The following is a 15,777-nucleotide window of genomic DNA, read 5'->3' on the forward strand; positions in this document are numbered from 1 at the left end:
AGCAGCTGGAAATGGATGTCAGGCAAGGGATGGCTTTCATGATTATCTGTTCTGTTCATTCCCTCTGGGGCATCTGGCATTGGCCTCTGTCAGATGACAGGACACTGAGCTAGATGGACCTTTGGTCTGACCCAGTGTGGCCATTCTTATGTTCTTAACACTAAACCTTGTACCCTCCAGTTTGCTGTGTCTGAGCTACAGAGTCCCACCTCAGGTAGGCTAAAGCCTCTCACAGGTTCATGGTGGTCTTTGCTCCTGACTGTGGAGATCCCATGCTTCCACGGCTGCTGAACTCAGATCGATCAGCGAACAATTTCTGTTCATCAGTCAAGAAAGTTCTAAAGTGGAAAGGGAGCTGATGGCTCTGTCAGATATAATAATGAAAAACATTGATATATAGATGTGCGTCAAGCATGGGCTCTGGCAAAGTTTCCAGCCTCTCCCTGGCTTAGAATCACAACATTTAGTTTATGCCCTGAGACAGAAAGATGGGCTTGTAGTTAAGGTACTGGACTGGAATTCAGGTGGCCAGGGTCAAGTTCTTGATTCCAGCACAGACTCCTTCACAGATCCATGGCCAAGGCACTTAGGGTCAGATTTTCAAAAGTGCTCGGACCCCGTCTATGCAACAAACGGGACGTACACATTTGCAAGGGAGCGCAGCAGGTCGTGTGTTGGACTCTTGAAAATTTGGGCATGAGGTTCACAGCAGGAGCTGAGAACTTCTGAAACTCAGTCTTTATCCAGGTGCCTAAACAAGCCAGTGCTCTTTGGAAAAATCTTACCCCAAGTGTGGTGCTGAGTCCTTGGAAAACCTTTAATCTAGCCACACTCCCATCTCCCCACCAGCACAATGGGGATGACATTTCCTGCCTCACAAGGAGGTTATGAAGATCGCACCATTCCCACCTGCGAGGCCCCAGTGACCGGGGGGGATCACATATACGTACACAGAGGCCAGCTTTGAAGGGCATTCCTTGTAATGCAGCCTTTCCAGCTCGGTGTCATCTCTGTGGAGCTGTCAGAAGCCTGCTCCCCAGCTGATCAGCAAAGGCAGCAGCAGGTCAAAGCTTCCACACCGAGTACGCTCACAGGCTGAAGGTGGTGAAGGCTGCAGCAGCATTTTGTAGGTGGTTCCCCAATGGGTTGCCAGGTGTCTGGTTTTCAACTGATGGGGATGAGCGGAAATGGGGGATAGGGCCTGTAGGGAGAGGCATGGCGGGGCCTTGGGTGGGGGCGTGCAGGAATGGGCCAAGCAGAGGCAAGGCCTTGGGTGGGGGCAGACCTGGAACAGGGTCAGGGTCATGGTCTGTGGCGGGGAAGAGGTGGAACAGGGTGGTTCTGGCAGGCAGCGTCCATTTTTCACAAATTGGAAGGTTGGCCACCCTGGCATGAGCCACACTGGCACAAAATTAAATGGGAGCAGGGCAGACAAACGTTTCCCCTACTCTGGGCTTGGAAGTCTAGTCATCATTGGCATTCCACGCTACAGCAGCCACCCCATTTCCAGGTAGAAACGTGACTTCCAAGGGTCCCTTTGAAGGGCCCAGTGACACTTCAGAGACACTGGAGAGAAACGGGCTCTGGTGTTCCGTACCGCCAGCCCGGATCTGTCTGACATTCTCTCACCTTGTTTCATTTTGGTTTTCAGCTCCCTGGATGGTGCTGCTGTGAGGGCAGAGGACTGGACTCAATGGCCTCTCGTGGTCCCTTCCAGTTCCACCATTCTATGATGCTTTCCGGAAAGAGGTACTCCTTTGGTTTCTGGCAAGACGGTCAGGCTTTTCCCCTGGCTGTTCACAGCTCCCCTAACTTCACAAACATTCCTTTGTGGCTGCAACTGGCTGGCAGAGGTAAGGACGGTATTGCTGAAGAACCAGGAGCTGCCTTTGGGTGAGGAACACATGCCTGGGCGGGAGCTGAGCCACGCGACAATTGTCACACAGGGCTTGGGGCATCTGGTTTGACGGGGTTTGATTTCGAGCATGTTCTACATAAGGCCTCTCAAGGACGTCACCACTTGGCCACCCGCTGATTGAGACACAGCCAATCACGAGTCACGTTTCACAAATTTGCTCATCGTGCCCGAGGTCAGGGGCCAGCAACTCCCCCTCGCCCCGGCACAGGTGCCAGGAGCGGCACATGGCCCAATTTTCATGGGCAAGCGAGGTGGGAGCTCAGCCCCCATCCCCTCCCCCAGGCAGCTGGGAACTTGCTCAAAGCCAGGCCGCCTGTGGGTTAACAAAAGACCAGCTAATGCCACCAACCGCCAGCTAAACAGTAAAGCTCTGCACCTTTATTTCTGTATTAATGAAGCTGTTGCAAATAGGACTGTTAGTGACTTTAAAGAGTATCATCAGCCCTTGGACCATCCATAGGGGTGTAAAGGTTAAATTTCGGCACTCCGCCTCAGAAAGGTTGCTGACCCCTCCCCTAGATCCGAAAAAGTATTTAGAGACTTAACTCCCATTGATTGCAGTAACATTAGGTGCTTAAATACCTGGGCTGACGTTGCAGAGATGTAATCACACTGGTGCTGTAAAGAAAGGCCCTAGATCTTCACTTGGCAGTAAAAAAAGGCAGTTCTGTGGCCTTCAAGGGAGACAGGCTTGTTCATACCAGCAGAGGCTCCGGCCCAGGACCGGCCTGGTGCTCCTCAGAATCCCTGACCTAAGCACACTTCTCTGTGCAACAGCCACTGAGATGCAGGGAAAAAAACTTATTCAGAAACGGCTTTGCAAAAAATACATGCAGATTTGATGTCTAATTAGAAAAATACGAGCAAATTGGTGTAAGCCGGATAATCTGCTCTCTTCTGACAGCGCCGGCCAAGCTGGCCCATTTCAAGGATGAATAGCTGGGAATATAAATCTGATAATTGCAATGCTGAAAATGAAAATCAAATTGAAGCCATCAGAGGATCCTATTTTAAATTGATTTAGTCCCCTGACAAAATCTCCATTTTCCCCTCTCCCAGGTTGCTCTAGGAGACAGCTGGATGGAGTGTGCAGTCACTAATGGTTGAGACACACAGCAGCTGGGTCAGTTGTCCAGCTCTGAGTCTCTGCTTTCTGCATCCCTTCCCCCAGGCCAGGAAGTCACTGCCTGGGTGCCACATGGTCTCAGCTGGTTAACCACCAAACACAGTCTCACTGGCATGTTTTGATGGCACCAAACTGACATTTTTCAGAATTTTCCCTTTGCTGGAAATTTCAAAGTTCAGGTTGTGCTCCAGCCTGGGGGTGAGCCCCACCCCCATTTGATAGCCCGAGGGCCACTGGAGCAGATTGCTTTGAGGCAGGCCGAGCAGGGATATGCCCACATTCCAAGCAGTCGTTCTAACCACCAGCACACACTTGTGCTCACACAAACTTCCATTTTCACAAAAGCATTCCAAAAGATTTTGGTGTTGATCTAATGCTACACCTGGGTAACAGAGCTCCCCCCACCCCACACCCGAGCAACTCTACTCATGGATTCCTGGGGTCGCTTCTTTCACCACAGCCTCTCACCTCCTCCTCTCCTGCCGCCGACTGAGCAAGTATGTGAAGACCAGTTTCAGCCTGGCTGCATCGCTGCAATCCTATCCACTACAAGGGAGGAAGGATTTGGCAGATTTTGCAACACGAGTGGATGGCAGCAAATGTTGATCATATTAAAACGCCTCAGGGGTTGGTGCAGAGACATTTGAAATCAGCACTGAACCATGGCCAGCCAAGCTGGGAACTCAGTTTGCCTCCCAGCCAGAAGTTCTCTTGCCAGCTGGTCTTGTACTTGCGAAGGCAGCACCTTCTAGTCCCTGAGCAGGAGGCCTGTTTTCTTCCAACAGCAACATGCAGCTCCTCGGGAGTCCCAGCCAGTCTGGTGTCCAGCCAGAAGAAACCTGGAGCATGACGACCCAGGATGGAGGACCAGAAAGCAAAGAATTTTTTGAGGGAGATGAAAGAATATGTGAGAGCTACAGCAAAACTTTGGTAACGACCCTGACAGCCACTGGGATGTGACCCCCCATCCTCCACCTACCAGGCAAACTTGACTCAAGGAACTGTTGCAAGCAGAAGTCACACTTACGCTGGTGATTTGGGCAGCATTTCACCTTGACGTGCTAGTATCTTTCCACCTACAAATTGGAGGGTGTTGTGTGACCTGGCTCAGATGATCCGCCCAAACAGAATGGGTGGCATGAACCAGGAGAACTTACACTGGTGTTCCAAGCTCTAGGAGCTTGGATTGTAGAACACTGCACAGGCACTTGATGCAAGTCCTGATGGGGGTCAGTCTCCAGCTGGCTCTCAGAAGGACAATTATGATAGAGCTGAAGGTGCAATTTCCGGTCTGCACAGACACACTCGAGGGAGCATGTTAAACTAGCAGGATACCAGCTGTGGCATGGGGTGTGAATCTGCCTCATGTGTGGTCCCATCTGAGCCCTGGGCCTGCACTCTGGGCAGTCAGCCCTTCGCCCCACCTCTGCTGGTTTGAGCAGGCTAGCTCAAAACGAGGGTGTGGATTCCAGACGTGCTCCAGCCTAGACAGGCTCCCAGGCAGGTCTGAAAATCTTCCTCTTGAACCCACTCCTGGAGAGAGCAGCACTTCCCCACCAGACAGTACAGCCGATGCCCTGGCTGGCAGACAGTTTGGCACGGGGCATCGGCCGCATCTGCTCGGCTCTGTAGCACGTCGCTCAGAGCTGACGCTCCCGCAGAGCCAGGCAGGTAGGCTGGGCCCCCAACATTTGCGTCCCATGAATTATTCAGGGAACGTGCAGGGCGGCGCACACCAGAGGAGCCACAGCCTTGACGCTCCTTAGCTACGTCTACACGTGAATGCTACATCGAAATAAGCTATTTTGATGAATAACGTCTACATGTCCTCCAGGGCTGGTGCCGTCGACGTTCAACATCGACGTTGGGCAGCACCACATCGAAGTAGGCGCTGCAGGGGAGCGTCTACACACCAAAGCGGCCCACATCGAAATAAGGATGCCAGGAACAGCTGCAGACAGGGTCACAGGGCGGACTCAACAGCAAGCCGCTCCCTTAAAGGGCCCCTCCCAGACACAGTTGCACTAAACAACACAAGATCCACAGAGCCGACAACTGGTTGCAGACCCTGTGCATGCAGCATGGATCCCCAGCTGCAGCAGCAGCAGCCAGAAGCCCTGGGCTAAGGGCTGCTGCATGCGGTGACCATAGAGCCCTGCAGGGGCTGGAGAGAGGGTCTCTCAACCCCTCAGCTGATGGCCGCCATGGCAGACCCCGCTATTTCGATGTTGCGGGACGTGGATCGGCTACACGTGCCCTACTTCAACGTTCAACTTCGAAGTAGGGCGCTATTCCCATCTCCTCATGAGGAGAGCGACTTCGACGTCTCGCCGCCTTATATCGATTTCAACTTCGAAATAGCGCTCACCACGTGTAGACGTGGCGGGCGCTATTTCGAAGTTGGCACGGCTACTTCGAAGTATCCGGCACGTGTAGACACGGCTCTTGAGACGGCTTCTCCTGGGAATCTGACATTTGGTGCAGTGCAGGCATCAATCAATCAGTGATCCATCGCCCAACCCCTGCTCCTCGGCACCGCTATTCCTTTGCTCCTCCCCCGCATCCGCCCGCCCGCAGGTGAAAAGTGAGCCTCGATTTAGCGGATGAACCCAGAAGACTGGGAAACCCAGCAGGTGCCAGCAGCACCTGTGCCCAACCTCCCACTCAGGAGCCTGTACTGTCGGAGGGGACAGTCAGGGAGCGTAGGCGAGGTGAAGGTAGCCACCAGCACATCTTGTGGCCTCTCCACTAAACACCATGTCCCCCCACCCCAGCTGTGCCATGCAAACACGATGGGGAAGAAGTCGGGTATCAGGGTGTGGGGCTGGAGTGGAGTTCGAGAGATCAGTGACCGGAGTCATGCTGGCTCAGAGCCTCAAAGATGCTTCGGCTTCTAGGCTCATTGGATTCAATGGGAGTTACCAAGCTGTAAGGATCTGGGCCTCACCTCTCTTGTTTGTACAATAGGGAGAACGCTGTGTCCCTTCCCCAACCTCATCTGCCTGTCCTGTGCAGAGATCGCACACTCAGCACAATAGGTCCTGAGCTCAGTGTGCTGCCCTGGGTGAAGGAGAACTCAAAGGACTGGCTCAGCGTCTTCAAGGGAGAGCCCAGGTTCCCCTCCCTGCCCAGCTGAAGGCTGCACTGAATTTCTGGAGCTCAGATCATAGAGGGCCATGGGAGCCATTTCAACAGGACTGAGCTGGCACCTCATTTTCTCCCTCTTTGCCCAGCTGAGCCAGGTTTCCTTTCAGTTCTGGAAGGTTCACCCAGCAGCTGCTGCACCTACAGGTGCTGCAGATAAGAACCAAGAGGGCACCCTAAGTTTCAGACACGGGGAGGGGGAACGAATGCCTTAAAAGGAACAGGACTGTACCTTCCTGCAGGGTGGCTCATCGCTGTTCCCCCGAAGGCCAAAGGACAGAGCCCCAGTGAATATACTCCCGGTCACGTCATGAAATCAGCAGATCTTATGTTCTTATGATCTGTGCCTATGCATCCCAGCCTTTACAATGCTAAGCACTGAGCACCCCTAGAATGGCTCCTCTCGACAAGATCCACCGTGTTTCCCTACTATCTGCTCCCCCTATGCACCCTGGAACTCTGCTGCCAGGCACTTCACTGACTGCCACTGCATCTGGAGCCTCCTTGGGCAGGATGAGGGCAAAAGGGGCAATCAGGGGCTGGCAGCCCCATAAGCAGAGAGAAGCCAGCTGAGTGTGGCTGAGTCCTGGGGCTGGAATCTCCTGGTCCACGACAGCTTTGCTGGGCAAGGAGCCGACAGCTGCAGCGGTGGCTGCCCCTGACCTCTTGCTGATTAGCAAGCAGGCAGCTGTCCTGTTGGGAGGTAGAGCCTGAAGGACCTACCTGCTGTACTTCTCCTCTCCAGAGGAGGCGTGGAAAACACGTGGTGCAGGCTAGATTCCCGGAGCTCCGGGGCCAATTCATTAACAAGCCCTGGATATACCTCTTAGAAGCTAAAACCGTTCAGTGAAAAGGTTCAGTCGCACAAACCAAGCCCAGATCCCAGGTTTCCCTTCCGAAGACTTCCCACACCACCCACCCACACTAGGCTGAACGCCTGGGGCCCAAGGGCTGCACCACAACCAACACTCTTGGGTCTGCAGGTGGACACATCCCACAATGTAGAACCTCTGCTGTAGGGCTCCAAATCTGGCACCGTTGCTCTCGACAGGGTAGGTGGCTCCCACCCGAGCTCTGGTGCTCATCCAGAGTCCATTTGTAGGTAGGCTCCCCTCTCTCGCCTCCACGTGCCTTTCAGGCCTTTGGCCCTGCGTCAACCCTTGGCAAGTGCCCCGACACAAGCCATGCACACCTCCCAGAAGCAGTGGTATTGTGTCACTTCCCTGCACAGCTCACTGCCCCAACACCGGAGCAAGAGCAGTGTCCTTCCTTCATCAGCTCTAGTCACAACACGGGGCCCAACAGCAAATGGCTGAGTATTTCTCCAGAGAGGGTGTGCTTTGCTCTCCCTTGGTGCCATGCTGTCTGCATAGGGATTCTCACCTGCTAGCTTAGGAACGAAGCTGTGTCTGGAAAATGTGTGTATTCAGCAGCATGTTGTACGGGTGTGAGACACGGGTGATAATGAAAGATTTGAAGAGAAGGATATTGGCATTCGAGAGGAGTTGTTATAGAAAGATCCTGAGAATAGGATGGATGCAGAAGGTCACCAACGAGGAATTATATAAGAGGATACAGCCGAAAGAGAACCTGCTGCAGAAGGTTATACAATGCAAGTTACAGCTATTCAGGCACAGCTACAGAATGAACAATGAATGAAAATTCCAGACCCTGGTATTCGGCATAATGGCTGGTTTGAACAGGAGGGGCAGACCCTACAGAGAATGGGTAGATGACACAGTAGATTGGTGCGGCGCCAGTCTACAGAAACTCAGCCACTCCGCACTGGGTGGGGAAAGACAGAAGGAAATAGCGACGGAGGCATCGGACACCGACGGGCGCTGAGCCCATGGTGTTCATGATGACGATGGCAATGCAGCCAATGGCTGTGCAGCACCCCAGAGTCATCTGAAGCAGATCCCAGTCTAGCTGAACACACAGAGGTGGCAAGCAGGCAACCAACATGTAGGAAAGGCATCTGGCAAGAGCAAGCATCACAAACGCCCTCGACACAAAGCACATGCCAGGGGTTTGCCGGTCACCACAAGGACTTAGGTGTTGGATTTACCCCAGAGAGACCCTCTAGTAATGCCCCCGCATTTCCAGTTTTGCAGGTGACCAGGGAGCCTGCACTCTACACTGGGCACAGAGCCTGCATCCTTTGCTTTGAAAGAGCAGGCTCTGCTGTCCGAGCGAACGGAAACTCGCCCTCAGTCAGAGCAGATTCTGGGAGGGAGGCAGCCACATGTAGGTGGAGCATCCAGGGCACTGATGAGCTATCCATTAGTCGGGCAGCCCTGGAGACGGCCATTCTGTGCCAATCGCAGAGGCAACAAAGCAAGCTCCCCCCCCGGCACACTGCCCGTGACCAACATGGCTTAACCCTGAACAGAAGGAACTGGGCCTGAGAAGACAAGGAGGTCCCGCCAGACTGCTCTCCGCTGCAGAATTAACTTGCGTGTCGCCCAGCTTGAGTCCCGCGCACACACTAACCATGGTCGCAGGCTGGGTGAGATGAGAGGGAGGCATAGGCTGAAACCCAAGTTTCAAACACAGCCACTCTGTAGCATGGGCCCAGCAAGGTGTCACCCGAGAGCAGTGACTCCTCCAGCCCCCTTTCCACAGTTCCCACCATGCTCCTGGAAAGGCGAGATCAGTAATTCGCCCACAATTTGCTGGGAGAGAACTCATGGCTCAGCTCAGTCTAGCGCTAAGCACATGGGATATGCTCCCCAATCCTACCACCACACAAGGGCAGTGTCATTGGGGAATATGGTAACTTGAGCTAGACCAACTTGAAAGGTGTAACTCAAGTGTAGACAGCTTGAATTAACCGCTCAGTGGACAGAGACCTTGGTACATCTAGCCAGCAACGCTATTTCAAAATAAGCCATTCCAGAAGAGATCTTCCGAAATAGCTTATTTCAAAATAACACCGCTACACACAAAATGCATTTCAAAATAACCCTCAGCTTTTTCAAAAGAGCATCTACACACAAAAGAGCCTATTTCGAAACAGACCCATTGGCTGCACTACGGCTTACTTCAAAAGAGGCTCGGTTCCCTGTTTACACAGCCCCTAATTTGAAATAGGGGCTATTGCTCATGGAACGAGTTTTACCTTATTTCAATATAAGCCAACTTCTATTTTGAAATTCTTTCAAAATAGCGGTTGCGTTGTGTAGAGGCCAGCGAAGTTACTTTGAAATAGCGGCTGTTAGTTTGAAATAACTTTGCTGAGCAGACACACCCCTAGTGCCCAATCTGACTCAAGCCCAGATCTCTGCGATCAGTGAGCACAAGGACAAGTTGATCTCTCAACAGACTTCAGCATCTGCCAAACAGAAACCAAATCCTGCCAGACTAGAACTGGTCCGGAGTTGTACAATGAGACGCTTCTTCACCAACGAATGACGATTACTCAGACCCAAAGTTTTTCCCTGGAAAGAGACAGTTTCAACAGAACTGTAAGTCAGGAAGGTTTTCAGCTCCAGAATGGGATTTCAGATCCAAATCCCACAGTCCTACGGTTATGGCACTTGCCAGTGATGTGGGGGACAGGAGAGAATCAGGATTAGAAGACCAGATCCTGAGGAAGTTAAAAAGGCGGGGCATGTTTAAGCTTCAGAAAAAAGACTGAGCAGGGATCTGAGAACAGTCTTCATATATATGAAGTCAAGTATCGGAAGGGTAGTCGTGTTAGTCTGGATCTGTAACAGCAACGAAGGGTCCTGTGGCACCTTATAGACTAAACAGAAAAGTTTTGAGCATGAGCTTTCGTGAGCACAGACTCACTTCATCAGATGCTGGTCTTGGAAATCTGCAGGGCCAGGTATAAATAAGCCAGAGCAAGGGTGGGGATAACAAGGTTAGCTCAGTCAGCAAGGGTGAGGCTTACTACCAGCAGTTGACCTAGAGGTGTGAACACCAAGGGAGGGGAAGCTGCTTCTGTATTTAGCCAGCCATTCGCACTCTTTGTTTAAGCCAGAGCTGAGGGCGTCGAATTTGCAGATGAATTGTAGCTCAGAAATTTCTCTTTGGAGTCTGGTCCTGAAATTTCTTTGCTGTAGGATAGCTACTTTTAAGTCTGCTACTGTGTGGCCCGGGAGATTGAAGTGCTCTCCAACGGGTTTTTGTATATTGCCATTTCTGATGTCTGATTTGTGTGCGTTTATTCTTTTACGTAGAGACTGTCCAGCTTGTCGGATGTATATAGCAGAGGGGCATTGCTGGCACATGATGGCATAAATTATATTGGTAGATGTGCAGCTGAATGAATCCACGATGGTGTGGCTGATCTGGTTAGGTCCTGTAATGGTGTTGCTGGTGTAGATGTGGGCAGAGCTGGCAACGAGGTTTGTTGCATGGATGGGTCCCTGAGTTAGAGTGACTGTGGTGCGGTGTATAGTTGCTGGTTAGGATTTGCTTCAGGTTGGCAAGTTGTCTGTGGGCAAGGACTGGTCTGCCTCCCAAGGCCTGTGAAAGTGGGGGGTCATTGTCCAGGATGGGTTGTAAATCCCTGATGATGTGCTGTAGAGGTTTTAGCTGAGGACTGTAGGTGATGGCTAGTGGTGTTCTGTTGGTTTCTCTCTTGGGCTTGTCCTGTAGTAAGAGGCTTCGTGGCACACATCTGGCTCTGTTGATCTGTTTTTTCACTTCCTCAGGTGGGTATTGCAGTTTCAGGAATGCTTGGTAGAGATCCTGTAGGTGTTTGTCTCTGTCGGAGGGGTTGGAGCAAATGCTGTTATATCTTAGTGCTTGGCTGTAGACAATGGATCGTGTGGTGTGTCTGGGATGGAAGCTGGAGGCATGAAAGTAGGCGTAGCGGTCAGTAGTTATGGTACAGGGTGGTATTGATGTGGCCATCGTGTATTAGCACCGTGGTGTCCAGGAAGTGTATCTCCTGTGTGGACTGTTCCAGGCTGAGGTTGATGTTGGGGTGAAAGTTGTTGAAGTCCTGGTGGAATTCCTCCAGAGTCTCCTTCCCATGGGTCCAGATAGAGAAATTACTCACCGTAGTAACAATGGTTCTTAGAGACGTGTCCCCGTGGGTGCTCCACGATAGGTGTCGGGCTCGCCTCGGTGCCGCAGATCGGATCTTTCCAGCAGTTTCTGCCGGACCGCGCATGCGCTGGCGCGCGCCGCTCCCTTGCACACTCCCGGCCACCACGTGCGCGATCCGGTCCCCCCCAGTTCCTTGACCAACTGCCTCCGATGCTCCTGAAAAACACTAAACAGAGATCCGAAGCGGGGAGGATGGGCGGGTGGTGGAGCCCCCATGGGGACACATCTCGAAGAACCATCATCACTACGGTGAGTAACTTCTCTTTCTTCCTCGAGTGTCCCCGTGGGTGCTCCACAATAGGTGACTACCCAGCAGTAACCCAAGAAAGGAGGTGGGTAATCGGGTTATGTGCAGCTTGCCCCCGAAAGGACCGCTGTCGAGAGACAGGTATCCTCTTGGAATACCCTGTGTAGGGCATAATGCTTGGCAAAGGTGTCATAGGATGACCATGTCGCCGCTCTGCAGATGTCTTTTAGCGCAATGCCCTTGAAAAAGGCTGTTGATGCTGCCACCGCCCTGGTGGAGTGAGCCCTAGGCGGGGCCAGTAAAGGAGTCTTTCTAAGTTCATAGCACATTTTTATACAGGATACGATGTGCTTTGAGATTCTCTGCGAAGAGAGGCCTTCTCCTTTTGATCTGGGAGTGAGAGAGACTAGGAGTCTATCCGTTTTTCGGAAGGACTTAGTCCTGTCTATATAAAAAGCCAGCGCCCTCCTCACTTCCAGGAGGTGTAGGCGCGCCTGTTTGTTGGAGTTATGAGGCTTTGGATAAAACAAGGGTAAGACTATAGGTTCGTTAATATGAAACTCTGAAGAAACTTTCGGAACAAAGGCTGGATGCAGCCATAAGGTTACCGCCTCCTTCGAAAATACCGTGCAGGGTGGCGTTGCCATAACTGCCGCGAGCTCGCTCACCCTGCGAGCTGACGTGATTGCAAGAAGGAAGGTCGTCTTTATCATAAGGAGACGGAGGGAAACCGTGGCTAAGGGTTCCAGTGGTGGTCCCGTTAGCACGTTAAGCACCAGGTCCAAGCTCCACGAAGGTGGAAGCAGTTTCCGAGGGGGGTACAGGTTTACCAGCCCCTTCAGGAACCTGGTAACCATGGGATGGGCGAACACCGTGGGCCCTTCCTCTTCGTGTCGGAAAGCCGATATAGCGGCAAGGTGGACCTTCAACGAGGATAGGGAGAGTCCGCCTCTCTTGAGGTCCACTAAGTATTCTAATATTACAGGTATAGGCACAGCAAGGGGAGCTAATTGAGTCCATCGAGTCCATTTCTGCTTGTAGGTCTTCCTGGTGGAAATCCTTCTGCTACTTTCTAGGACTTGTTGCACTCCCTCCGTATATGTGCTCTCTAGGGAGCTGAGCCATGGATTAAACATGCTTGCAGTCGCAGCCCTCGGGGGTGTGGGTGCACTATAGACCCCTGGGCTTGCGTGAGCAGGTCCGGCACCACCAGAAGGGGCATCGGTGGGCGGTCCAACATGCGCAGGAGTAAGGGGAACCATTGCTGTCGATCCCAAGTTGGGACTACTAGGATCATGCGGGCTCTCTCTCTCCTGGCTTTCTGCAAGACCTTGTGGATGAGCACTGTGGGAGGAAATGCGCAGAGCATGGGGCCCTTCCACGAGATCACGAATGCGTCCCCCAGGGACCCCTGTCCCAGTCCTGCCCTGGAGCAGTATTGTGGGCACTTCTTGTTGCGATGAGTGGCAAACAGGTCTATCTGGGGAAACCCCCATGCATGAAAAATCGGTCGTAGCAGATCGGAATGGATCTGCCACTCGTGTGTGAGTGCAAAGTGCCTGCTCAACTGGTCTGCCTGCACGTTGTGAACACCTGGTAAATACACGGCTTTCAAAGTTATATCGTTGGCGATGCACCAGTTCCACAGGCGGACTGCTTCCGCACATAAGGCATGGGACTGAGCTCCTCCTTGTTGATATATATAAAACATGGTGGAGGTATTGTCTGTATTGATCCCGACTACTTTGCCTTGTATATGGTCTTGAAAGTGTTTGCAGGCGTTGAACACTGCTCTGAGCTCCAGTATATTTATGTGCAGCGACTGTTCCGTGGGGGACCACAGTCCCTGCGTCACCCTTTCGCCCATGTGTGCTCCCCACCCTATGTGGGAGGCGTCGGTGGTGAGAAAGATAGATATTTGTGGTTGATGAAAGGGTACTCCTGTTAGCATGTTCTTGGGGTTCACCCACCATTGCAGGGATCTGCGCACCTCTGTCGTGGGCGACACCACCCTACAGACGGTGTGTGCTGCCGGTTTGTAGACGCTCGCCAGCCAGTGCTGCATGCTGCGCATATGCAAACTGGCGTTCTGTACTACGAACGTTGCTGCTGCCATATGGCCTAGCAGCTCTAAGCACATTAGAACCGGCACCGTGGGGCTGAAGGTGATGACTTGTACGAGGGAACCAATGGCGCGAAAGTGGGCATCTGGTAGATAAACCCTTGCTGTGATGGAGTTTATGTGTGCCCCTATGAACTCTATGTCCTGTGTGGGGTCGATCTTTGACTTCGCCAGGTTGATGACCAGGCCCAGCGAAGAGAACGTGCCTGCTGTAACGCGTATCATGCGTAGTACCTCTTCCTTGGAAGCCCCTTTCAGTAGGCAGTCGTCCAGATATGGGAATATAAACACACCGTCTGTGCAGGTAGGCTGACACCACTGCCAGGGTCTTGGTAAATACTCTGGGGGCTGAGGAGAGGCCGAACGGCAGAACCTTGTATTGGAAATGTTCTTTGCCGACCATAAACTGGAGAAAACGTCTGTGAGCCGGGTGGATTGTTATATGGAAATATGCGTCTTGTAAGTCGAGGGCTGCGAACCAATCTCCATCGTCCAGTGCCGTAAGTATAGAGGCAACTGTGATCATCCGAAAGTGTTGTTTGCGCAAGTACCGATTGAGGCCTCGAAGATCTAGGATGGGCCTCCAGCCTCCTGTTTTCTTCTCTGTAAGGAAGTATCTTGAATAGAACCCTTTCCCTTGGAGTTGCTCCGGCACTCTTTCCACTGCCCCTATAAGCATAAGATGGTCCACCTCCTGCTTGAGTCTCGCTTCGTGGGAGGCGTCCTTTAGATGGGGCCTGGGTGGAGGTCGTGGCAGTGGGAGCGACTGGAAGGGGATCGCGTAACCCGTGGCTATGATCTCCAGTACCCATTTTTCTGAGGTGATCTTTTGCCACTGGGCATAGAATGGTCGGCGGCGATGATGCAACATTAGCTTTGGATGACACTGCGCGATGGTAGTGATAGTGCAGCCCTCGGTCTGTCCGTCAAACTTGTTGCCTTTGGCCCTGCCCCAAGGAGGCACGGCTCTGTTGGGAATGTCGCCTGGGAGTTCTGTACTGTTGGTGCTGTTGATGCCGCCCTTGCTCGTAGCCCCTTTGGTAGTGAGCACGCTGGGGTTGATACGGGTATCGTCTTTGCTGAGGGTAATACTTTTTCTTCTTGTATGGAGGGGTATAAATCCCCAAAGTTCTGAGAATAGCCCTTGAGTCCTTACTGGAATGAAGGACCGAATCAGTTGATTCAGCAAACAACTTGTGTGTGTCAAAGGGGAGATCAACGATCTTCGCCTCCAGATCCCTCGGGATACCCGATGTCTGAAGCCAGGATTCCCTGCGCATGACCACTGCCGTAGTTGTTGAGCGTGCCGCCGTATCTGCTACGTCGAGGGCGATCTGAACTCCTGTCCTCGAGGCTGCGTAGCCTTTCTGCACGATGGCCTTCAGCACCGGCTTCTTATCCTCTGGAAGCGAGTCTGTGAGGGAAGTCAGCCTGGAGTAATTGTCAAAGTTATGGTTCACTAGATGTGCTGCATAATTTGCCATTCTCAACAGTAGGGTAGAGGAGGAGTAGACCTTTCTGCCGAATAACTCTAGCTTCTTGGCATCTTTGTCCGTTCCCCCTGTCTTTTACTGAGAAGTTTTCGACCTCTGTTGAGACGATTCCACCACCAGAGAATTTGGTTGTGGGTGACTGAACAGGAACTCCATGCCCTTCGCCGGGACGAAGTATTTCTTATCCGCTCTCTTGTTTATAGGCGGAGCGGACGCTGGGGTCTGCCATATCGTGGTAGCGGACTCCATAATTGCTTCGTCGAGCGGAATAGCTATTTTGGAAGAGGCCGGAGGTCTCAGGTTTTTGAGGAGCTTATGGTGCTGCTCCTGCACCTCTGCTGTTTGGATGCCTTGCGTAAAGGCCACCTTTTTAAACAGCTCTTGAAACTGTTTGAGATCGTCCGGGGGGGTGGACATCTCCTGGTGCCATAGCCTCTTCAGGGGAGGATAGAGAGGAACCACTCAGGTAAGCCTCTCTGGATCCCTCTGGGTCCTGTTGACGGTGATACATCTTCTCGCTGGAGGCTTGCGAGGGGAAATCTCGGGGTTCCAGAATCGACTCCCCCTGAGATATCTGCGTTTCTGTCCCCGTCCGCGATTGCCCTCGGCGATAGTGAACCGTCTGAGGGGACCTGTTCCTGGGGGTATGCCTATGGTGTCTAT

General features: G+C 52.5%; 1 protein-coding gene across 1 annotated transcript in view; it reads right to left on the bottom strand.

The window, feature by feature from the left end:
• ARHGEF10L (Rho guanine nucleotide exchange factor 10 like) overlaps nt 1-15,777 on the bottom strand; it is a 207,770-nt gene that overhangs the window by 11,562 nt on the left and 180,431 nt on the right. The gene's annotated exons all lie outside the window — the stretch shown is intronic.

This window comes from Carettochelys insculpta, chromosome 23, assembly GCF_033958435.1.
Source record: "Carettochelys insculpta isolate YL-2023 chromosome 23, ASM3395843v1, whole genome shotgun sequence".
Lineage (NCBI taxonomy): Eukaryota > Metazoa > Chordata > Testudines > Carettochelyidae > Carettochelys > Carettochelys insculpta.